At 40.6% G+C, this 25,496-nt stretch overlaps 1 long non-coding RNA gene across 1 annotated transcript; it reads left to right on the top strand.

Annotated features, from left to right (window-relative positions):
- The first annotated feature begins 18,198 nt into the window (after positions 1-18,198).
- LOC120398904 lies at positions 18,199-21,725 on the top strand. Its single transcript, XR_005594790.1, has 3 exons — positions 18,199-18,277; positions 19,692-19,863; positions 21,662-21,725. It is a non-coding gene; the product is annotated as an uncharacterized LOC120398904 (long non-coding RNA).
- Positions 21,726-25,496: the final 3,771 nt, after the last annotated feature.

The following is a 25,496-nucleotide window of genomic DNA, read 5'->3' as shown; positions in this document are numbered from 1 at the left end:
ATAACATGTGACCGAATGACTAGCAACGTTATCATAGACAATAAAGGGGAAGGGATGCAGATCAGGATAAGTAAAGAACACGTCAGCGATCCTCTGACTAATTTGGAATTCAGATCAGCGGAGCCTGATGATATTCATCCCAGGGTGCCGAAGGAATTAGCTGAAGAAATCTCAGAACCACTGGCAATAATATTTGCAAACTCATGGATGACAGGAAAGGTCCCAGAAGACTAGAGAAGGGCTAACTGGCTCGCCACTTGTGAGGTAACTCCCTTCTCTTCATGTGTTAGTATAGCAATGCCTGCATCTGTAATTTTCACTCCATGCATCTGAAGAAGTGGGGGTTTTTACCCACGAAAGCTTATGCCCAAATAAATCTGTTAGTCTTTAAGGTACCACCGGACTCCTTGTTGTTTTTGTGGATACAGACTAACACGGCTACCCCCAATAGCAAACAGAGATTAAAGCTGCTCTTGGTTTTTTATTAAGGAAAGCCTAGATCCTGTGGAAAATGGACTAAGTGCCTGTGATGACGAATACTTATATGCATTTTCCACTGTACTGAGATTTTAACTCTCCTTTCTCACATTAATTTATTTGGTTTGATCATATGATACAATAAAAGAAGTTTACTCTTCAAAAACACCAGACAAATACTGAAAATAATATGCAATCCACAACTCAATATCTTTCCATAGTTACCAAAGTACTATGCAAGCCTACAATTAATGTCACATTTGATTTGTCTTGCATTTTGCTGTCCTTATTACACCAAACATTTTTATTTTCCCCTCTAATCCTGTCTAATGCTCTTATAATGGCATTTATCATCCTCCACTTTCTTCCCTCTTTATATCACTCTGGGCTTTTTATTCCTTGTTATTGCCTCAATATTACATTATTCTGATTTTTTTTTCTGCTCTACCTGCCACACTTCCATCTCAGTATCACTTACTCCACCCTAGTTTTCTCATATCCTCTGATGGTGGTTTATGGGGAAAGTCTTCAGTGGAGTGGTGCTGGAGGATGGTTGCTGGTTTGTTTGTGAGGTGTCTACACCATGTCTGCTTCAACCACTTGATAGAGATTATTTTACAGTCCTACTGGTTTGGCAGAGCTAATATATACTTTGGAATCATTTTACTTGGAATGTTGCTCTGCTTTTTCTAGTCTGCTCTGTAGCATTCAAAGTTGACTTACTACCAACATTAAAAAGTATATCGGTTACTATATAAGGCAAAGGCTGGTGAGACTTAACACTGCAAGTTAATACTTGAGAATACAAATAAAACATGAAATCTAAATATTTTCTATTCCTGACTTTGTTTAGTGATCTGAAATGAGAAGGATATTTAGAATTTTGTTGCAAGCTAATTTTTTTTTGTTCTGATCTCAGGATATTTTCTCCAAACCTATTTTGGTCTGTTGGCTTTTTCCCCAAAAACAAAAACAAATTTCTGAATCAGGGTTTCATCCAAAATTATTTTGAATATTTTCAGTTTATTATTGTGGCTGATAGTTTTTGTGTGTGTCAGGTTGGCATTCTCTCTGCCCTCAGAAACATTTGTTTTTCCTTCCCACTAAAAAGCCAAGATAATAATTTAGAAGCTTAATAACTATGCTGCAAACTTGTCACTGATGTTCAGATTACAGTTTTACTGCTACATAAACATAAACCCACATTTAAGGAAAAGTGCTGTGTGACAGAATATCTGTGCTGTTGCGAAAGCTGGTGGCTAGAGGGAGCTCGTTTCCTTCTTGCAAACAGTGACTCTTGGAAGGCAAATTCTTTGCTAAAGAAAAGCAATCAGTTAAAAAAAAAGACAGGAAAATAAGAGAAACAACACATTAACTTGGACTGAGGATCATTCAGGGTGGAAGGGAGGGTTGGCAGGCAATTGAATTAAATTTACCATTTTTACAGAAGTAAAAAAAATCAAATGCCCCAAAGTCAGATATAGTCATTGGTTACACATGGTTAATTGCCTTCTTGGTAGCTAGTTTACTGGCAGCTGTTAGACTAGTTCTGCCAACTTGGGTTACCTGGTTCCAATAGTGGATCTTTTTGTTTCATGCACTCGGGAAGTGAAGGCATATACCACAAAAATGAACAGTGAGTTTACAGAGCAGCGGTAATAGGTGAGGGAGTTAGCTAATAGCTTTATACTTTTAGGCCCCTATCCAGCAAAGTATGTAACCACATGCTTAGCTTTAAACATGTGAGTCTTTCCATTGACTTAAATTGAACTAATTGCATGCTTAAATTTAGCATGTGCTTAAGTGTTGGATCAGGGCCTTAGAGCATATACATCCATTGTGCCCAATCCATGGCATCTCATAGACCTATTTTTCATTTGTCAGACTCCCAGGCTCACATAATGTGCTGCAATATTATGTAGCTGAGAAGATTGGGTGAGGGGGACAAAAGCAAAGATGAAGGACAGTGAGGTGAGGAAATCACATTTATGCTAGTAATTAGCATAAAAATCTAAATGTCTAACTCACTATTGCATTACTGCAATTTTATGCCAGTACAACTCTGAGATCAATGGAGTTACACTAGTGTAAAACTGGTGTAAAGCATGGTGCCGCCCTCTCCTCCACTTGGGTCATCAGAAAAGTTTGAACCTGGGACCTTCAGGGATAAAGCATGAGCCTTGACGATGTAGTAAGCACTTATCCTCTTACGTGTACCAGACCCATAGTCTCCTAATGCAATGGTGAATAATGCATAGTTGTCTTAATAATGTCCAGTTCAGCAAGCATGCTTGTTATATCCCAGTCTGAGACTACTAGGAGCCTAAATTATTATACGAAGACTCATTAATGAAAGGGGTTATCTTTCTTAAACATACTCACTTGGGCTGGTCTCCTACAACAGACTTTACCAAAAACTTTCAAAAAAATATATAGTCTTGCATTCAGTGGGTCTCATGAAACCATGGATGGGTTCTTTTCAAGGTCTTGGCAGATCAAGGAGAGAGTCTTTTCAAAGCTATACATTGTTTTCTTCTTTTCCCTTACTTCAGTGGGACTTTTCAAGTGCTTAACACATACACCAATCCACCTTCTAATTTTCCATTGCATGACAGAAGAAATCAAAATGTGTGACAAATGATCGAAATGTGGAACAACAGTGTTTTGTTGTGAATCATGCCATAACTGATACATTATATAGGGGTTTTTTTAATATACAACCCCTTTAGGGATGTTTTCTCATTGTGTGAATCAAATACACCTTTTTTTTATTTATAATGGTATGTGTTTGAACTCAGCATCTTCAGATTCCAGGCACAGACCTGTATCATTTGAGCTAAAGGAGTGACAGTATCCTTCAGGATCCAGCCACTACAGGGGAAAGTGATACAGGAGGTTGCATATGTGTTAGACAGCAGTAGAATGTCGGAGATCAGGATTCCTGAGTCCTCTTCCTGGTTCTAGAGAGGAGCATGTTCTAGTGTTCAGAACAATGTTTTACAGACATAATAAACAAGCCCATATACGGAGGATAGGTCCATCAATGGCTACTAGCCAGGATGGGCAGGGATGGTGTCCCTAGCCTCTGTTTGCCAGAAGCTGGGAATGAGCGACAGGGGATGGATCACTTGATGATTCCCTGTTCTGTTCATTCCCTCTGGGGTACCTGGCAATGGCCACTTTCAGAAAACAGGATACTGGGCTAGATGGACCTTTGGTCTGACCCAGTAGGGCCATTCTTATATTCTTATAGAGTTGACACCTTCATTCTGAGAAGCAATGCACTCAAGTATAGAAGACTTGGATCTGTCATAATACAGACCTGAGTTTCATTCCCAGGTGTGCCTGAAATGCCTTGTAGAACCTCTTAATTAATTTACTGGTAAAACAGGGAAATTATACTTGACTGCCTACTAGGGTAAAAGATTAGGCCTTGTTCAATAATAAGGACTCCGAAGTGCACAGAAATATAAACAGCAGGCAGTAGAGTTGAAGCCAGAACTCCTAGAAACCTAACTCTTGGTTTAGTGCTCTGAGAGTCAGTCTGTCTGTCTTTTTCATGCATGTCTGTGGCAGCTCACGGAAACTGAAATGAGGAATATCCCACAAAATCTGGTACATTCAGTAGCTCTGGCTTAAAGTTAAGCACATGTGAATATGTATGCTGGAGCACAGCCTAAATCCTTCCTACAGGCCTGGAGTCGCAGCAGTGGAATTACTCCACAAGAATCCACTGGGTTGGAGGGACAGTTCCTACCCTCAGCCTTTGTTTTTTTATAGTATTTAGCCCCATATCCTTAATTTATGGATACTAGTGAAGTATGATTGACAAATAATGAAAGGTGAAACAGATTTTTAGTTATAGATGTTGAGCTTGGTTTAGCATATTTTGTTTCCTGTTATTCTTAACAGTGTTTGTCTTAAGGAGGTCTAGGTACTTGGTAGAAATATGAGTTTTAAGACAGCAGGAAAGTAAGGCAATTCAGTTGTGCCCATACAGAGGTCCCTTTATCTCCCAGGACTGTCTGCTGTTCATGACCTTTTGAGGATTGATCCCCAAGGGAGGATTTTCATCACCAAGAAAGTTCTTTTAAATATTTTTAGGCTTAAGATACTTGGGGGGGGGGCGGAAATTGAAATATCTGTGCCAAGATTTTCAGAAGGTGCATTGCCAAAGATGTCTGTGCAGGGAGAGCAAAAACAATTTAAAAAAATTAAGGATATTTAGTTCCTTAAATACAAATTTCAATCCCTTCAAGCCTACCTGATTTCATTCACAGAATCAAATAACAGGTTAAAATGATACATTAATACTCATGCACAATACACACAGCCCTCTTTGATTCATCCGATCCAGAAGGTTCACTCTAGTTTTTATAACACGTTGATAGTATAAACTTAGAGAGGGTTCTTCTGGAATCTGCTTTTCTTCTACTTGCTTTCCCTTTATAACTTTTCTCTCTCTTTTTTCCACTTTAAAACTGCACTAGGCATTTATTGAGCTATATCTTAAAAGACTAGAGTTTTTAAATCCCTTTGAAAACATATACACTTCTTTCCTAACCGCTTAGCATTCTCAGTCTCTGCTATTATTCAACATAGTGCAATCTTTTTGGATACATTTTGTAAAAAAGACAATGAAAAATATAGTTACCGTATGTTGTAAAAGATCTGTGAATATCAAATTACTAATGGCAAGAAAAGAACAAGAGAATTTCAAAATAAAGGTCTTACTAATGAGTGTATTGCTGTGACATATATCATGCTTACACGGGATTTAAGTATTCCCACAGAGTGTTTGCAACCCAAACATTATACCTTAGTGATAACTCATGAGAACCAGAAAGTGAAATTGAGCATAAACTGATTAGAAAAAAGCAGTCTATTTTCATTGCCCCAAAAATACACAAACAGCATAAACTATAAGCAATAAATTAGATATTAAAATTATTTCAGTTTTAATAATATAAGATCTTGACTGCACATACCCTTACTTAGTTACAGTGAAGTTAATTGGACTGGTTTACTGTCATAAGGACAATAGGAATGAGTTGAGTGTTTGTGGGATCAGGCTGTAAGCTGTTTTTTGTAAGAACCATATCGCCTCTTTATATTTCAGTGATCTAAAGAAAGGAAAGAGCAAGGAACACACACAGAGGAGGAAATCCAGGAAACCTGTCTAGCCTGTGGGTGTCGTAGCTGGGATTGGTGGGGTGTGTGTGAGATGGGATCTCTCTCCATAACCCAGGGGCAAATAATAGGGCTTTAGCATAACCCTTCTACAGCTGCCGCTCCAGCCTAAGGACTAGCACTGCATTCATAGATCCTCAGCACTCTCATTACATGGGGGCAAAAGTCACTGGATTTCCATAAGTATGGATCCAACCCCCAGCCCACCACATCCTCTCCTACTGCTCACACAATCAGATAATAGAAAAGCCACTCTCATTCCAGTAGAATCCTTTGACTGTTCAGTAACAATTCTCCATACAGACTTTCATGTATTTGTATTGATTTTTTTAACCCCCCTCCTTTAAAAAGAGTTGTTCTGTACATATTACAGAAACTCCAACTTTTACAAAGCATCTAATTCAATTTTTATTAGGGGTGCATTTTCCTCTTTTACAAAAATAAATAAATGAATAATAATTCTCAACCTGTTCTGATGGTATATGTTTATTTGAACTGCCTTTGCCAATTAATAATGTTCTTTTAAACTACAACAGTTATTATTTTAGGCCATGCTGCATGAGTTAGAAAAGTTAAACCTTGCTAAAAAAAAATCACTCTTTACATTAAACTAGGTTATTGAACTGGACAATGTGTGTTATTAAAGTGCTGTGTATGTCAAATGATATATGTGTGAACAGATTTCAAATTTAACCAAGTGACTTAAAAACACAGATTCAAATAGTTTAAGTGGTTAGAAATCAACCAGGAAACAGTCATACTCTATTTCTAATGATCAAGACGGGGGGATTTATTTTGAATGACTCACTTCTTTTTAAATTAAATGCCAGGCATCCTTAAACGGTAATTTACCAGCACAGCTGAATTCCCCAAGGTAACAAAGCAAATTCAAATTATGTGTTGTGGAATGCTCAGTAACCTTCCACCACTGGACACCAAGTCTACAGTGTCTCAGCAGTGCACAGACTCAGGAGCAGAAATGTAGCAAAGCATCCACTGGAACTGTAAACAGAGAGAAAATAAAACTCCTCCTCCCAAGCTCTTTAGTGTACTGATATTTGCCTGGTAATATCACTCAAGACTGGAGCTGAGCAAATAAGATTTTTTTAAGTATCAGAGGGGTAGCCATGTTAGTCTGGGTCTGTAAAAAGTGACAAAAAGTCCTGAGATACCTTATAGACTAACAGACGTATTAGAGCATAAGCTTTCATAGGTGAATACCCACTTCATCAGATGAATGTAGTGGAAATTTCCAGAGGCAAGATTGTTTTAGCTTGCTAGCAATTTTGAAAAAAAAAATCTTTAAATTGTTAAACCAAAAACATATTTTTTAAAATTTGGCAAATTGAAATATGAAAAAAATGTTTCAGGTCACATGTAATAGCTCACCCCTTAGAGTACATCTACACAGTGAGTGGCAGCATGCTACAGTAAGTCTGAAAGCCCAGACTTGGGCTTGCAGGACTCATGCTACAGCTCTAAAAATAGCTGTGTACGGGCTCAGGCTTAGGGAGGTAGTTAATGCAGCTATTTGTAGCATGGGCCTAAGTCTATTAAGCTGGGTTTTGAGACTCACTGCTGTGCCCAGCCGCTTGCTGTGCAGATGTATGAGGGCTCTGATTACAGAATGAATCACACCTGGGTGGAATCAGGTACTTCCCTATAAAGGCAGCAGGTGGCTGTAGTTGAGGGGCAAAGAGCAGGAAGCCTTAGTAAAGTCTGCAGCAAATAAGGGTAAGCATCTTCAGGGAAGAATAGGGGAGTTGACCCAGGTATGGAGGCCTAGGAGAGACTGCAAAGACCCCAGGCAGGATGAGAAAACTTGTGTTGTGTTGATTTAGGAATAGACTCTGTTTTGGGTTTTTAAGTTTTATTTTCAGTTTGTTATATTAATAAACATAGTCCTCAAGGAGGGTATTTTGACCAACAAAAAGTCTGAAGGGCAGTTTTATTTGAATGGTGCAAGAAGGGAAACTAAGGTTGGCTGCCTGTAGGTTGGCCCTAGGCCAGCACAGAAGGTAGCTGGCCCAGTTACATTAGCAAAACATTTTGTTTTGATTTTAGCAATTTCAAAACAAAAAGTTGATTTCTTTTTCCCTCCTCATTCAAATAAAACACTTATTTTTAAAAATGTCAAAATGAAACACTGATTTTTTTCCCCTCCCCTCCCCCCAATTTTAGATTTTTGTTTGCTTTGGCTTTTGACTAAAGCAAGTAGGCAAAATTGACACACAATTCACAGTATGTTTTGGTGTCATTTTTTTCCCTGCATTTTTTGGGGGGGGGGGAAACAAAAGGTTAGTTAAGACTTCTGCCCAGCACTATTTGAAATATCCTTTGAGCTCACAGGACTTGGTGATTTTGGTTGATGATGCTGACAAGACAAAAAGGGTAACACCGTTATTTGAAGTGTGAGGACTATTGAGGAGGAGAGCTTGCTTTTGTAGTGGAATTCAACCCCTTTTTTCAGATCCTGCTAAGTCATCCATTTCTCTGTACTTGCTGCCTCAGAAAGATGTTTTTGAAGGACACTTTTTTGCCTCTGAAATACAGTAGGTTGCACCAAATACCAGGTACTTGCCCATTTTTTCCTCTTTTGATTACCCCTGGGCTTTCCACAATCAGGGGAGGCTCTAGCTTTTTTGCTGCCCCAAGAATGGAGGTCCCCAGTCTCTCGGATTTGGCAGCTTGCCTGCAGGAGTCCGCCAGTCCCGTGGCTTTGGCGTACCAGCCGCTGAATTGCCACCGAATCTGTGGGACTGGCGGACCTCCCACAGGCAAGCCACCGAAGGCTGCTTGACTGCTGCCCTTGCAGGGACCAGCAGGGCACCCCCCTCGGCTTGCCACCCCAGGCATGTGCTTGGAGCGCTGGTGCCTGGAGCTGCTGCTGTCCACAATAGTATTATAGCCTCTGCACTCACCACTATCCTCAATAAGGCCCTGTTTCAGCAAGGTACTAAGCCTAGTACCTCACTTTAAACATGCAAGTAGTCCTCTTCACTTCATGTTAGATAGATTCTTAGTACCTTGCTGAATCAAATCCTGAATCACTCACTTCAGACACTGGGTAGCATCATAAAGAAGGTATAATAGCATCATATTTTTTCCGAGTGAGGTTTTTTCCCATTTTTGAGTGTGTGGGCATTCCAGATCTTTCCCTGTTGAGATTCCATCCAAAAAGATTCAGACAAATTCATCACTGTTTCCCATCTCTTTAGGCCATGTCATATCTCTCTTCAAAACGCTTCACTACTTTCTCCTGGTCTTTGTTATGAAGCTCAAGCTTTTCATCCTCCTCTTCAAGGCCCCAAGTAACTCTGCTCCAGAACACATTTGTGCTCTCCCTTCCTCATTATTACAGCTAATTACTTGTATTATGGTATAGCCTAGAAACCCCAATTGAGCTCAGTTTCCCATTGTACGAAGTACTGTACAAACACAAAGTAAGAAACAGTTCCTGCTCTGAAGACTTACAAGACAGATGGATGGTGGGAGGGAAAACAGAAGCAAAGAGAGAGATGAAGTGATTTGCTGATCATCACAAAGCAAGTTGGGGTAGAGGTGGGAATAGAAGTGGGCTCTCCTGGCTCCTATTCAAGCACTCACCTAGACATGCTGTTTGTTCTTTTTATTCTGGCAAGACCTCCTTCCCAATTGTTCCTCTTGTATCCTGCTCTCTCCCTCCTCTTCATTTGTCCATGTTGCCTCTTAGGAAATGTCTACACTAGAGCTGAAAGGTGTAAATTCCAGTTCAAGGTGATGTGCCTGCACGAGCTCCAATCTAGCTAACAAGCTAAAAATAGGAGTGTAGCTGCTACAGTGCAAGCATTGGGAGGGGCTAGCTACCCCAAGTACGTACTTATGAACGTGGACAGGATCATACTTGGGCGGCTAGCCCCTCCTGCTGCTCAGGTTGCTGTGGCTACATTTCTATATTTAGCATTCTAGCTCAATCAGAGCTAGTGTGGGTATGTCTCCTTGAGCTGGAATTTACACCTTCCAGCTTTAGTGTAGACAAACCGCTATACTTAGAATTGCCTCTCTGCTCCTGTGTACCAAAGGTCTGACACAAAGCCCATTGAAGTCAAATGAAAATACTCCCATTTACTTCAGTAGGCTTTGTATCAGGCCCAAGCTAGTTTATTCTCTTCCACCAAAACTCTTTCTTTAAACCCTGGGTTTCATGGGTGAGAATATCTGCCTGCTTTGATCTTCTCTGTTATGTTGGGTATTATATGCCTCTATAGTCTAATATCTGTTTCTAAATTAGACTCTAGACTTTGTGGGGCAAGCAGGAGTATGTCCTAGTATGTTTGTACAACACTAATACATCAGCATTTCTCATTAAATAATAATGAAAACTATGGTACGCTTGGATGAACAATCCGTAACCAAAAAAACAATGAGGAGTCTGGTGGCACCTTAAAGACTAACAGGTTTATTTGGGCATAAGCTTTCATGGGTTAAAAAAAACCCAACACTTCTTCAGATGCATGGAATGAAAATTACAGATACAGGCAAATGTATTGGCACATGAAGAGAAGGGAGTTACTTTACAAGTGGAGAACCAGTGTTTGACAAGGCCAATTCAGGCAGTGGATGTGGTCCACTCCCAATAATTGGTGAGGAGGTGTCACTGCCAAGAGAGGGAAAATTGCTTTTGTAGTGAGCCAGCCAGTTTTTGTGGATACAGACTAACACTGCTACCCCTCTAATTCATAACCAAGAATCTATCAAGCCAAGTTAGCTCTTTCTGTTCACTAATTGTCTACAAACAAGACACAATTTTATGGATTTGTTCTCACTTCCAAACAGTGTGGTGAAAATTTTTTGTCAATACATTTCAGCCTGTGGATTGCTCATGAACTGTTTGCTGTGATTATTCCTTCAGGAATTTGGTAATCATGATTCAATAGCCAGATTGTGTCATTGGTCACCTAAGGCACATGGTATTGTTTCTTCTGCTTGAGTGGATGACCTAAGTTTTAGAAATTGCTTCTGTGTTATAAACTGATTTATCTTAATCATAAAATGAATTTTTTTAGTGATTAAATGAATCTCAACTCAGAGGATTGGGACTGGCTTTTGCACAAATAATTGTGAAAATTTAACAAAACAAATTTTATTTAGAAGTCACAAAACTGTTTGCAAATGATTTTTCTTGCCATTCACCCAGTCCCAAAACAGTGACTAGAATACTGCATTCCATTAAAAAAAGTCTAATAGTCAAATTCAACTGTTGCATATGCCAGTAACCAGTTTAGCTTGTGTGGGGAGGGAGGAAATAGAGAGAGGAGGAATATATATCAATCAGCAAGACACCAAAGGCAGCACTTGAAGCTCTCTATCACCTAAAAGAATTGTAGAGAAAGATGGTCTGAGTCTCATTTACGCTGCAGTTTAAAGGGCTTTTAAATTGGGAGTAAATGTTACTCCCATTCTCAGGCCCCTTTACATTGCCAGAACAGCATTAAGGGGCCTTCGTGTAAATGAGAATTGGGCCCAGAGCAAGGAAAGGAAGAATGGCAAAGGTTGTTATAAAAGAGTGCTTTGATTTCAAGCATCACCAGACATACAGTATCAAAAGGAAAAGATTGGCAGAAAGCATGTACCAGGGATAAGGAGTTTACAATGCAAACTTGACAAATAAGTTGTTGTTTCATAATTTAAGTTCTTCAAGTGTTACAAATCCTGAAAGACCAACTTTTAAACGCTCAATTTTCTCCATTGACTGTAATTAAGGTTTTCCTTGGCTCGTTATCCTGGTGAACTTGTAGAACTTTAAATACTACTACTAATTATTAATAATAAAAATCTGTTTTTCTCACCAGGTGGAGTTTTCCTTGCAAATCCCAAGCTCTCCAATATATTTTGTAAGATACTTTTGTCCACAAGTTTGATTGAAGATGGAGGCATTCCACAAATCCCTGAGCAGAGATCATTTTTATTAGCAAGTTTGAGCGCTGTATATACAGGAGAATATGGGATTATTTGTTTAGAAATTTACTGCCCCAAAATTTATGGCAGTAATATAAACTCACAAGTGTCCCTTTCTGCTGAGGGGGAGTCCGGTCGGTAGCTGTATGACTGATGATGTGACAAAGTGTGATAGTGAGTGCAGCTGCTGGAACAAAAAATTTCTGAAAGACTGAGCTAAAACAGGAAAATACTTTAAAGTGGAGAGCTAATTTTTAATTGTCGTGCTAATTAATCTCCACAAATCTGCTGCCTTCCAAAAGAATGAAGAAGCATTCTCTGTTCATACGTTTGAACTAGATTCAAAGTAAATAGGTTACTTCTCTTAAGCAGAAGTCTCATTCCTTCAGTATATTCCCCCCGCCCCCACCTTTTGAGGTGCCACAGAGTTCTGTGGTTATTGTTTGACAGCTGAAGGATCTATCAGTGGTTTCTTGTGAGCACATTAGGTAACTAAGGAAATCCTGTTGACCTTTTAAATGAGACAATTCTCCTTTGCTTTTACTATAAGCCATTTTGGGTTTCATCTAGCACCTTCTCTCTCCTTTGCTTCCTCTTTTACTCACCCCTCTTTCCCCTCCCACCCCAAAGTTTGAGGAATTTGAAATTTGGATTTGAAATTTGCAGCTGGACCAAAACTCTAGATGTGAACAGTCCTTGGCTTTCAATATTAATAGTGTTTTTTTATCTGTTTATACAGAGTCTAATACAATTGTACTTTGGTCTAATTGAGGTGTCTGGACCATATTGCAATCTAAATAGTAATTTGTTCTTCTGTGTAATCAAGGCTACTGGTGCTTTTCCCTGATGATAGTGTACAAAAGTCACATTACTAGCCCTTCAGCATCAGAGAGCTAATTAAAACTTGGCTAACTACAGATTAGTTCTTGTTAATATTATAAATGTCCCAATTCACTTGTCCAATCTACTTTGAGTATAAAATTATCTACTAATTATGCAGATGAATTTGGGTCAGGAAGCAAGTACTCACTTTCTTTTCTTATTTTTGTAAATAAAATATATCTAATAAACCTGTTAAAACAAGCTCTCCATATTTTGTGATTGGTAGCATAACACTACTTAGGTTCATACTGGATTGTTATAATGTATGGTTGATCCTATGTTATGTTGGATTTGTGATATAACAGATGACTTCTCATTTTCATAATCTAATGCTTCCCTCTTTTTTCAAAGGTTAGAACTGTTTATCATCACTATTAGCAATAATGTTTCTTCTAGATAGTAAATAAAGCTATTGATAGTGGGAAATCGAGTGTTTAATGATTCTCACATTTCAATTTCAACTGTTTTGCACCTTTCTAGTTAATAAACATGTTGTTGTTCTGACTGATATTTACACTCCTTTTGGGTTTGTCATGTTTGGCTCTTTTTGTTTGTTTCTTTGTTTTATAGTTTGGTTAGTGTTTTATTTTGACAGTTTTATTTTTGTGCTTTACTTTCTTTGCCAGATTCACCATCTGAGAAGACCAGTTCATTAGAAACTGTATAGAAGTAATATGTATGGTACAGTAGCTGTAATTTTTGTGTATGTAAGCTAGAATTTTTAGAAAGATGAAATATAAGCATGTGAGTAAAGCTAATAGAGGAGGTGGTGGAAATCCATTTAGTTCTAGGGATGCATGCAGAAACGTCAACCAAATCTTCAGAAATTCATAAAATTGTGGGTAGCAAGCCGGAGATTCAAAAGGCAGTAATGCCAAATATGACAAACGGGGATCAAAGCCGAAAGGAAGTCCCTGTTTCGATGGAGTCTCTGGTCAAACTCAAAAAACAAATAAAGATAGCAGTATGGAACGTTCAAACAATGTATGAAACGGGGAGAACAGCATCAGTAACAAAGGAAATGAGAAAATATGGCATTAACATTCTTGGGATCAGAGAGATGAGGTGGATGGACACTGGTATGTTAATACTGGACTCTGGTGAGACTATTTTTTTTATTCTGGACGCATAGATGGACATCACCATGAAGGGGTGGGCATCATTGTTGACAAAGAGACGAGAAAGAGTTTGTTAGGATGGAGTCCTGTTACCTCCAGAATAATAAGAGCGAGATTCTTCTCCAGATATGTGAAGACTACCATCATCCAATGTTATGCACCTACTGAACAAGCTGAGGAGGAGGAAAACGACTTGTTCTATATCAGACTTCAGGAAGAGATACTTAAGACCCCCATGCCACGACATCCTGATTTTGATGGGCGACTTCAATGCTAAAGTCGGTTCCAGCAATGTCAGGTATGATGCATGCATGGGGTGGGAAGGAGTTGGAGAGAGAAATGACAATGGTCAGCGATTTGTAGACTTATGTCTTGAGACTGGACTGGTGATAGTTGGAACAATCTTCCAACATAAGACAATACACAAGCTGACGTGGATGTCACCGGATGGGAAAACCAGGAACCAAATTGATCACATTGCAATCAATCGGAAGTGGAGAGAGTCACTGCTGGATACTAGAGTATTAAGAAGTGCAGATGTCGGTGGTGACCATCACCTTGTATTGAGCAAGCTTCAGATAAAACTGAGAAAGACGAAGAAAGTTTATGGGCAACAAATTTTTGACTCAAGGAAGTTGGAAGAACCATCGGTAAAGGCACAGTTCATATTGGAGCTCTCGAAAAAGTTTCAACTTCTAAATGACTTGCGAACTGGTGATATAAACACTTTTTGTGACAATGTTGAGAAGGCATATGTAGAGACCAGCAAGACAGTGCTTGGCTACAAGAAAAGAGAGCGGAAAGTATGGATTTCAGATCACACATGGAAACTCATTGAGGAGAGGAAGACAGTAAAACTATGCATGCTAACTGGAAGGGATGAACAACAGAAAGTTGCGAACAAAGAATATAGGGAGAAAAACAAGGCTGTGAAGAGAAGTGCCCGAAAAGACAAAAGGGATTATATTACCAGTCTGTCAAGAGAGGCACAGTCAGCAGCCATGCGGGGCGACACAAGAACTGTGTATAGAATCACGAGGACTTTGACAGGAGGGTTCAGCAATAGGTCAACAGCGGTTAGAGGAAAGAATGGGAGAATATTGATAGAAGAGAGAGAACAAATCAATCGATCGGCAGAGCATTTTAGAGAGACTTTAAATAGATCAAATCCTGAAGAGGTAGTTGAAATAGAGGAAAAGAGTTTTCAGATGGAGGTAGAATGTGGGCCTATCATAGAGCGAGAGATAGAAGAGGCTATTAGACAGACAAAAGCAAACAGGGCACCAGGTGAAGATAGAATAACCGCAGAGATGCTAAAAGCCGACCTGAATACGAGTGCTGGGATTCTAAAGGAGCTATTCAACAAGGTGTGGGAAGAAGAGAAGGTACCTGAAGCATGGAAGAAAGGTATCATCGTGAAATTACCAAAGAAGGGTGATTTGTCTTTGTGTGGTAATTGGAGAGGTATAAACTTGCTATCAGTGCTCGGGAAGGTTTTCTGCAGAGTTCTGTTACAGAGAATAAGACAAGCAGTAGAAGAGATCCTGAGGGAAGAACAAACAGGATTTAGGAGTGGGAGAGGATGCGTTGATCAGATATTTGTACTACGTACGATAATGGAACAATCTCTTGAATGGAACTCGTCACTGTTTATTAATTACCTTGACTTTGAGAAGGCATTCGATAGCGTCCACCATCCATCTCTCCGGAATATCTTAAAAATATATGGATTCCCTTCGAAAGTGATTAACATCTTCAAAGATATGTATGCCGGCAATAAGTGTTTGTATTCGCCATGAAGGACAGCAGAGCAAGTGGTTCCATGTGAGAACGGGAGTTAGACAAGGGTGCGTTATTTCACCCATCCTATTTCTTGTGGTCATAGATTGGGTGATGCGGAAAGCCACTGAAGATAGGCCAAGAGGGATCGCATGGGGACCCTCTGGTCATATTGAAGACTGTGACTTTGCGGATGATATCGCCCTGATTTCGAGCTCTCAGACGGACCTCCAAGAGAAGACTGATAGAGTAGGTAGAGTAGCAAGGTGCGTAGGACTTAATATCCATGCCGGTAAGAGCAAAATAATGAAAGTAAAAACAGCCAGCTCGACGAAGACAGTGTTATGTGACGTAGAATTGGAGGAGGTGAACGACTTCAAATATCTTGGTAATTACATATCAGCTGATGGCAATATTCAGAAGGAGATATCTACCAGAATCGGTCTTGCAGCAAATTCATTCTATAGACTTCAGAATATTTGGAGGTCAACCATCTTGCAAATGAAAACCAAGGTAGAGATCTATAGGTCGAACGTCCGCTCTGTGTTGCTCTATGCGGCGGAAACATGGAGGACCAACAAGAAGATAGAAAGTCGGCTTCAGGGCTTTGAAGGAAGGTGTCTTAGGCGAATTCTTAACATACATTGGCCGTAGCGTATCACCAATGTTGAAGTGAGCCGATTAATGGGCATCAACAATATAGTGGATGAAGCCAAACAACGAAGATGGAGGTGGCTGGGGCATGTGTTGAGAATGGGTGCTGATAGACACCCTCATATTGCCCTACGATGGACACCACAAGGAAGGAGGAGGAGAGGTAGACCATTGGGGATGTGGCGAAGGACCATTGAAGAGGAAATGAAAGGTATGGGAATAAAGTGGGATGAACTCTGCTGTCTCGCTCAAGAACAAAATGAATGGAGGAGAGTTGTTGGCGCCTTATGCTCCACAGGGAGTGAATAAGAAGAAGAAGAATGCATGAATCCTTCATAGTGCAGGTGTATTGGGCTGTACTAACAGAGCCCAGCAAAGGTCTGTCAACAGGGATTGACTTCAGATGAAACTCTGCTGGTTCACACAGAGATTTTGCGAAAAGAAGAGGAGGGGAAAAAATGGCTGAGCCATTACACACATTGAATCTATTTCTCCATGTTAAGTATCCTCACAGCTTCTTGTCAAACTGTCTTAAATGGGCTACCTTGATTATCACTACAAAAGTTTTTTTTTCTCCTGCTGACAACAGTTAATCTTAATTAATTAGCCTCTTAGAGTAGGTTGGGCAACTCCCACCTTTTTATGTTCTCTGTATGTAGATATATCTCCTCACTATATGTTCCATTCTATGCAGCCGATGAAGTGGGCTGTAGCCCACGAAAGCTTATGCTCAAATAAATTTGTTAGTCTCTAAGGTGCCACAAGTACTCCTGTTTTTTGTGGATACAGACTAACACGGCTGCTACTCTGAAACCAGAGATTTTGCTTCATGTAGGACACAGACCAGCATGAAAAAAAAATCTAGTATCTCTACACTTAGCTGTCCCATCTCTTCAAGCCCTGAGACATCCCTCTTTATAGGGAGCCAGGAAGATTCATTCATTCTGCATGTCTGTCTGTCTCTCACACCAGCCACACTCCCACTGTTCAGGAACTGACTAGAGGGAAGTGTCACCTCATAGGGTGAACATGAAGGTATCCTAGCAACTGTGTTGTAGGCAGGGGCAGCTCCAGACCCCAGCATGCCAAGCGCGTGCTTGGGGCGGGGGGCACTCTGCCGGTCGCCAGGAGGGCAGCAGGCAGGCCACCACCTGCGACATGCCTGCGGAGGGTCCGCTGGTCCCGCGGCTCAGACTCTCCACAGGCACGCCTGCAGGAGGTCCACCGGAGCAGCAGGACCGGCGACTGGCAGAGTGCCTCCTGCGACATGCCGCCCTGCTTGGGGCGGCGAAATGTCTAGAGCCGCCCCTGGTTGTAGGGATTTATTGGCAGTTGTTCTAGCACACAGTGACTAGGGAGCTACCACAGAAGGTCCCTAGCTGCTCAGCAGTAAGGCACTTTCTATTCCTCATCACTCCCTAATCCACTACAGTGCTAAACCTTGACTGTGACTGTTTTACAGCTCCTGTGTTGGGGAGAGCCTCTAGAACACCTTTGGAAGACCGAAGAAGGCAGTTGCCTTTTCCAGGTAGCACCTTCTTCCCTGAAACATCCACATGAGGGACAGATGGCTCCCAAGATCCCTGAAGATCCAGAGATGGGCGAGAGATGCTGGCCCAAGGACTCAGTAGGGTTCAGGACGCTATCCCTTCTAAAGGTAGCATCTAATTGTGAAGAGAGTGGCCCTGTATCTGGAACTACAGAAGCACTCTGAGGGGGAAAGGGGAATCCAGTCCTATAATAATTGGATCGGCCCAGGCTATGGAATTTTTGTAGAGCTGGGATGATGTTCACTATTTAAGTTAAAAATAGAAAGCTTTTCCATCCTGATTTCTGGTTTCCTCTCGAATGCTTCACACATACTTCTATTTACATAAATATTCAAATAATGCATGCAAATAACCCTCTTTTTAGTAATGAAAAGGAGTTCCACACATTTATTCTGCGTTGTATATAAATATTTCCTTTTCTCTTGTTTAATATTATTCTCTCTTGATTTAAATATGTTCCTTTTCCTTCCATTAAGATAAATAGGCCTTCCCTAGACCATTTGTTAATACATAAGCAATTAATTCATATTTTTTCATATCGAGCAGGTGCTTACACTTTTAATGGTTCATTTAGGGTTTGATCCAATGCCCATTGCATAGATTCCTATTGACTTCAATAGTCACTGGATCAGGTCCTCAGTGGAAGGAGATTAGGAAGGAAGAATGACTGACTGTCATTGGCTTTCAGTGGTAAGACTCTTTTCTCAGTCCTGTGTCAATGTAGTGCATCCTTTCCATATCCAGTGAATAGAATAAGACCATGCATTCTTCCTTTCTCTGCATTCCCTGATCCATGTCTTTGTGCAGTGATAATGCAGAGTGTTAAGGTGTCACTGTTTGCACTCTCTTAAATGAATTAGCCAGGAAGAAAATAGTTAAACTGTAACAAAATCTCAAGAGCACCATGATCCTCCCAGAGCAATATTTAGAAGCCAATAGATAATCCTGCCAAAAACTGGACTAATTACAAACTGCAGCCATAGACTGGTTTCTCGTTTTACTTTACTGCTGTATCAGCGTTTTGCAAAGGGGAAAGTGTACATTTTGAGCCTATTTGTATTTCTTTTGGAAGACCGTGTTCTCTAGTGGTTAGGACAGGTGAGTCAGGATTCCTGGATGCTGTTCCTAGTTCTAGATTCATCTGCTGTGTGGTCTTGGCCAAGTCATTTTGCCTTCTCTGTGGTCCAGCTGTAAAATGGGTATCATTATACCTACTTCACAGGAGGACTGTGAAATATCTGTGAAGCACTTTTAAGATCCTATGATGAAAGGCACTTTGGAATTCTAAAGTATATTGTTAGATTGTGCCATTTAGTCACAACTTTCTAGGGGAAGAGGTGCCAAGCAAGGGGGATCATCACACACTCCTGGAGCTCCCAGTTGCACTCTATGGCGAGTAATCAGTGACACATTTTAAGGGTGCCGCATAGTCTCCTCTATGTAGCCAGCACGTTCTGCTGGCCTGTGCATGGTGGGTAGGTTGCAGGCACAGTGGGGAAGGGAAGTATGGATTCATGGTTCTACCCCCCCTTCCCTCCCTGCCTTTCAGGCAAGTTGCTCCCAGGAGACCAACTTTGTCTGAGAGTAGGAGTTATAACTGGCCCTTATGTTGGACATGAAAGGGAAAGGCTCCTTACTTCCTCCATTCCCCTCACCCCCGCTGTGCTACGTAAAGGGGAGCCATGGTCAGACCCATCATTTAAAGTTTTATTCATTGTTTATCCTGATGATCTCCTGAACTCTGTCACAGAAACTTGTCAAGGAAGGGAAATCACAAGGTGAACCTTGCAGTAGTAATCTAGCATATCACAGTGCCTTTCTTCTGAGAACCTCAGGGGGAGTTACAAACATTTCTTCAGCTTCATAACACTCAGGTGGGGTAGGGATTACTCCCATTTTACAGATGGGAAAGGCACAAAAAGGTTAAGACTTGCCACATGACATGGAATGAGACAATGGCAGAGCCAAGAAAGGAACCCTATCAGCTAGGTTTTTTTGCTCTAACCACTAGACAACTCTGCCTCCCAAGGGAAGTGTCTTATGTGGAAATTGTCCATTATTTCAAAGATCATGGCTTAAAGTCTGACATACTTTCTCTACCAAGGAATCATGCCTTGGGACTGATATTTTTTTCAACTCCCGGGATGAGTTTATTATGGACCTGATAAATACGTGCGAGACAAAGCAGCATAACAATGTAAGAGCTGGATCCTGTTCCCACCCAGAAAGGCTGGATGTGTGAAGTCTTGGCTGGCCTGCCCTTGAAAAAGATAAAGGTGCTATATTTTGTTTAAACTTTTTCCTTTAGTTGTGTGAGAACTGCAGAATACATGGGCACTGACCATGGTACATAGTCATGGATGTGAAAAGACACGTGCTATCACATGTACCTTTTAAATTCCTGGGGGCAAGACTTTTCTTCAAACAAAGTCGGGGAAAGAGAAACTGGAAATAAGTTGCAGCTTTTTAGCAGTGAGTGTAATTAACCACTCATCATCACTTGAAGTCCTTACATTGAGTCTGTGTCTTCCTAAAAGCTTTGCTCTAGTTCAGCTCCAGGTTATTGGGCTATAGTGTTCAGCTAAGTAGAAGAGAATATTTCCTTCCTTTGTAGGGAGTGACATTCTATGGCCTTTATGTAGAAGGTTAGACTTGATGATTGCTATAGTGGTCCATTTGGGTCTCAAAGTCTGTAATCTCCTTACGTATAACTACATTCACTGTGCTAATGCTTATGTTGGGCTTAGTGCTACAAGTCCTCCATGTGCAGAACTCTTATTTTATGACTAAACTGACATACTATAGGAGACCAGCTTGGAATCATGCTTCTCAGACAGTCACCTAGTGCAATAAACCATCAGAGAAATTATTTTCCATGTTTTAGTTTCTTTTCCTTTTTTATCAAGAACTTTCCTAGCAGGATATAGAGCAAAACTGCAATGATCCTGCACACTGTTGGTTTGGGATGGTGCTATTTGATATGAAGTACTGTTGTAAAGGAAATATTGTTGAAATAACTGTAATAATGTTGCTGAAACATCCACTGTATTGGGATTACTCCAAGTGGTGAAAGGGAGCCAAGCTGCTGAAAATCAGGTACAGGGGAGTAGGCGTAAAGAGAAGAACAGAACAGGTGTGATTGGGAATTAAATGAAGAGCAAAAGGTAGGGAGAGCGAGCAGATTACTTTTTAAGGCAATGTTTCAACACAGTTAAAATACACAAAGACTTTTCTGATATTACTTCTCCGTGTAAGTGATGTGGTTTTTTGCTCTTTATGCAACAAAAACAATATGAAGAAACCACAGGAGCACAGTTGGATCCCAAATAACTGTTTACTAAATACACACAGGCCTAACTTCATCCATACTGCTCCTCTGGCTGGTTTCGGGGGGCTTCTAAAGCAGAGAACACGATCACCACTAGAGGGCTCACAAAATATTTAAAGGGATGCCCTAAATGGCAGAGGGGTAATAGGAATAGGTTCATCATCATCATGTTCCTATGTACTGCAGAAATCAACTGCTATAGTTCCCACAGAAGCGTTGCTCAATCAAGAATGAGCAGGGAGATGGCTAATGAGATTCTCTCTGTATTAAGATGTGATCCTCGCTATATAAAAGTCAAAACTCTTGTTCTGTATTCTTTACAGCTGAGGCTAATTCTGCTTATCTTTGGCACAATGGTTCATATTGCCCTGCACAAAGTATACAAGTGCTATGTTGCCAGTTCTCTGGTACCTTTGTGTGGCTGATGTGACCTGGCATATTAGGTTATATGTGATCTTTGATTTTGACCCTTGTGTGATTTCCCCAATAAAACAGTCATGCGTTTAATGTACTACACCTGTTTCTGACAAGGTCTCTGTTTCGAACCATCATTAGCGTTGCCTGTGGCGCCACCTTTCTTATGGATGCAAATAAGGTCTTGTCAGTCCAGTGAAGACCTGTGCACTATGAATGTCTGTATAGTGATTGTCTTGTGGCACTTGTAGCAGATCAAAGGATTCACTGCTTATCAACTATATCTGTATCTTAGCATATTGGGTTGCTGCCATGTGTATTTTTCCTTGCAGGTGGTGGCTTCCTTCCCAGTGTCCTTGAAGCTAGGAAATGTGTCTGATATTGTTTTAGGGCTCACATCAGAAACAAGACTGTTTATGGATTGATGGGCTGTTTGGCAGACATGGCGAATGGTGTTCAGGTAACCTTTAACAGTCATGTAATCCTGTTCATTCCTGGGTACTGCAAGCTCAGATGGATAGTGCAGTGTGGGCTTGAGACGGCATCCATCACATTGCACATACCTGAGGAAAATGTATGCTTCCTTTACCACATGGGTGATTTTGCCCCTATGACCTGCTTTCACCATCCTAGAATTTTGTTTGATTCATTAGCTATGAGGTGAAAATTTAGGTAGCCATGTTTGTCTTTTGTTCTGTCCAGGCACCCTCTATCTGTGTATTTCTCTGTGGCCTTCTTCACATGCTCTTATCTGAATAGCAGTGCTGGATGCACTGTGATTTCATTGGTGTTGCTGGTTCTTCCGTTTTGTCTTCCTATCCTTGATAGCGGGGACCTGCCTTTTCAGTATCCACAGAATCACCTGTTATATGACCAATTGTATTGCTGCACTATAACCCTAGTCCTTCCTCTTCTCATTCCCTCCCTAGAGGTTCATCACAACATGTTTAAAAATTCGATGATCTCTCATGTTATAATCATTCCTGGGTTTGCCTATCTCTAAATGAGAGTCTTACTTCTGCTAATGTAATAGGCAGCCAGACTATTGGTGATCATGTTTGCTTGGTTTTTAGCTGTGCTATTGGTGTAGCTTCTGCTTTTTGCATCCTTTATTTATTTTTTACAAGAATTGTTCAAAGATTATCTTTCTTCTATGTAGAACTGTAGTCATTATTTTCTATAGACATGGAATGTGAGCCAGTATTTTCCACATGTATAGAATTGAAGCCATTTCTTTCTTTTTTTCAAGAACCGAGGACTCATGACAGTGAAAGTTGAGACAATTATCAACAGTGAGGAAGCTCATTTAAAAATTCATTTTCAAGGCAGGATTAAAGAGATCTCTCTGAAAATTTTCATAAAACACGCTACACTGCTAGGTAACAGTACTGTGCTGTCAATTTGATTATTTCAAGAATCCGTTTAGGGATCCTGAGCTCCAGTACAAAACCATATGGTCTATCAGCATATTCCTTTACTCGAGTGTTTTTCAAACTGGGGTCACCGCTTGTGTAGGGAAAGCTCCTGGTGGGCCAGGCTGGTTTGTTTACCTGCCCCTTCCACAGGTCCGGCTGATCGCAGCTCCCACTGGCTGCGGTTCGCTGCTTCCAGCAGCCCTCATTGGCCTGCAGCAGCAAACCACAGCCAGTGGGAGCTGCGATCGGCTGGACCTGTGGATGGGGCAGGTAAACAAACCAGCCTGGCCCACCAGAAGCTTTCCCTACACAAGCGACGACCCCAGTTTGAGAAACACTGCTTTACTCTGTAAGTGCAGGGATACCTATCAGGATACTATAGTCTATATACTATATCTCTTGGTCAACAGTCACCTCCAAATCTAGTTAATAGAAGATAGTGCATGGCTGGAGCAGGGACCTGCTCCTTGAAAGATGGTGAGGTGTAGAAGGATCTGCCCTGGTTTGGGAGGAAGTCTGAGTATGTGTGACTATGAACGTCAATGTGTGTCTAGAAGAGCAGGGCATAATCTTCCGTTTTCACTCGTTGTAAATAATCCTTGATCTGAAAACTGTTTTTAAAATTAGCTAATTTTTATTGTAGACCACAGCGTTTTGTCAATTTTGCCTTGGGCTGGGTGGCTAATAAGAATATTTTGCTTGTGAAAATTGATCTTTACTGTAGTCTCAATTTTCTCAACATTTTGTTTGTTTAACATGGAAACAATGAGTTTTGTTTCTCAGCCAAGTGGGAAATACTTGATTTTTCTTTCACATGCTTTTTCTTCCAGTCAGGGTTGGACAATGACCCAGAGTTGATCATGTACCATTCACCATATCTATTGGGTTGGTCAGTTTAGACTGTCATTTGAGATAATGTAACATAGGAAGAAATGTGTAAGGACATCCATTTGGCTCAATAGTCCCTTCATGTGTCACGTAACCTACTACTCAGGGCGGAAGGACCCCCCGCCGCCAAAGACCCAGAGCAGAAGAAGCTCTGGGGACCCAGGCCCCATGAGAGTTTTCCGGGGCCCCCGGAGCGAGTGAAGGACCCCGCTCCAGGGGCCCCGAAAAACTGTCGTAGGGGCCCCTGTGGGTCCCGGGCCTGGAGCAAATTGCCCCACTTGCCCGCCTCTCCCCCCCGAGGCGGCCCTGCTACTACTTCACGAGCCATTTAGGTCCATTCCTTCTAAGATTTGTGCCCATTAGTAGCTCCATTTAAGTTAATGGGACTGATCTCATGCATAAGGTTAAACATGTCTGAAAGTCTTAGCAGGATCAGGGCCTTACTTTGTCTAACTAAAATAGGCTACCAATATACCAGAATCAGAAGAAAAAACTAATAAAACCTTCAAAACTGTGTTTGAAATACTATGCAACTAATTCTGTAGTTGGGCAAAACTCCCATTTATTTCAGGTGAGGAAGAGGAATATTCCTAGCCACATTTTCACTGGGCTATATGACAAGCAAACTGTTCAAAATACCCAGAAAACTTTACATTACACAATAAGAGCATCTGTATTTTGCAAAGACTTCCTATTGTAAATCTAGAGTAGTCAGTGATAGTGAAATTCATATCACTGGGGTTTTTTTTGTTTTTGTTTTTTTGTAGAACTGGGTATTATGTGTGAAGATTTTATTTTATTTTTTTTAATACGCTGACCAGCCTTGCAACCTGGGTGGAAGAAATAAAGGGAGGATGGAAAGCATTTTAGAAATAAAATAGAACAAAAATGCCTGACACTGTTGGGAATGGTGAGGGATTGTTGATTTCTCCACCTCCTTTCTTTCTTTCTGTTCTGGCTGCACAGCCAGTTTGTGATTGCATGCACTATTTCTATTCTCTAGGCAGGTATTACTCATTTCATACATCATTTAGTGTTAACTGTAGTGATTCCGCAAAGTCAGTACATATCCCTAACATAGATTTTGTTTTTCAGTCCTCTGACATCTGTCTAGAAATATTCCCTTTTGCTTCACCACAACAAACAATTGTACAGTAATCCACGCAGTTCTCTGTTCTTTCTTTTGAAAAATAAGGATTTTCCAAATCACTGCAGTACATGCATTCATACTCTACCACTGCAAACTGGAAAACTAGATGAAACCTGAGTCAGATAAAGTTTTCTTCTCACCTGGCTTATAATGCTTAAAAGTAATCCCAAATGTGCTTGAGGGATAAGAGCTCGTATCCACTTACTCCAACCCATGTGATAAAAATTCCAATTTGGGGATGGGCAACATATCCTAGAATGGTAGATCATTTCTATCTCAAATGTGTATGATTCTCCCCCTCTTCCCTGGGCAGAGTGGGAACAGCCCACCAACAGCTTGTAGGCTTCACAGGGCTGAAGAGAAACTGAATCATGCCTCCCAGTTATCTGTGGAGTTTTCTTCAATGTTCACGGGTTCCATATTCTTCCCTTCCAGCAAAGCAGAAGACCGTCACAAGCATTTAAACTCAAATTCCTGGACACGTTATATTTAGTTTGCATCAAGCTAAAGCTTTTCTTGTTAAGACCATTACAGACTTTATTTTGGAGGATTTAGAGACCATTTTTCAGGATAAACCTGACAATTTTAGAGATCATGTTTGGGCTAGGTCAACCTTGACAATGTCAATTAATGAGTACTTGTGCTCTTTGTTTAAAAAAAAAATTATTCAGAGGAATATACAAGTAAATGTTGCTTAAAACAGAATTAGCTGTG

The sequence above is a fragment of the Mauremys reevesii genome, linkage group 2, assembly GCF_016161935.1.
Source record: "Mauremys reevesii isolate NIE-2019 linkage group 2, ASM1616193v1, whole genome shotgun sequence".
NCBI classification, from domain to species: domain Eukaryota; kingdom Metazoa; phylum Chordata; order Testudines; family Geoemydidae; genus Mauremys; species Mauremys reevesii.
Note: the sequence above shows the minus strand (reverse complement) of the source record. Positions and strands in the feature narration are given on the sequence as shown.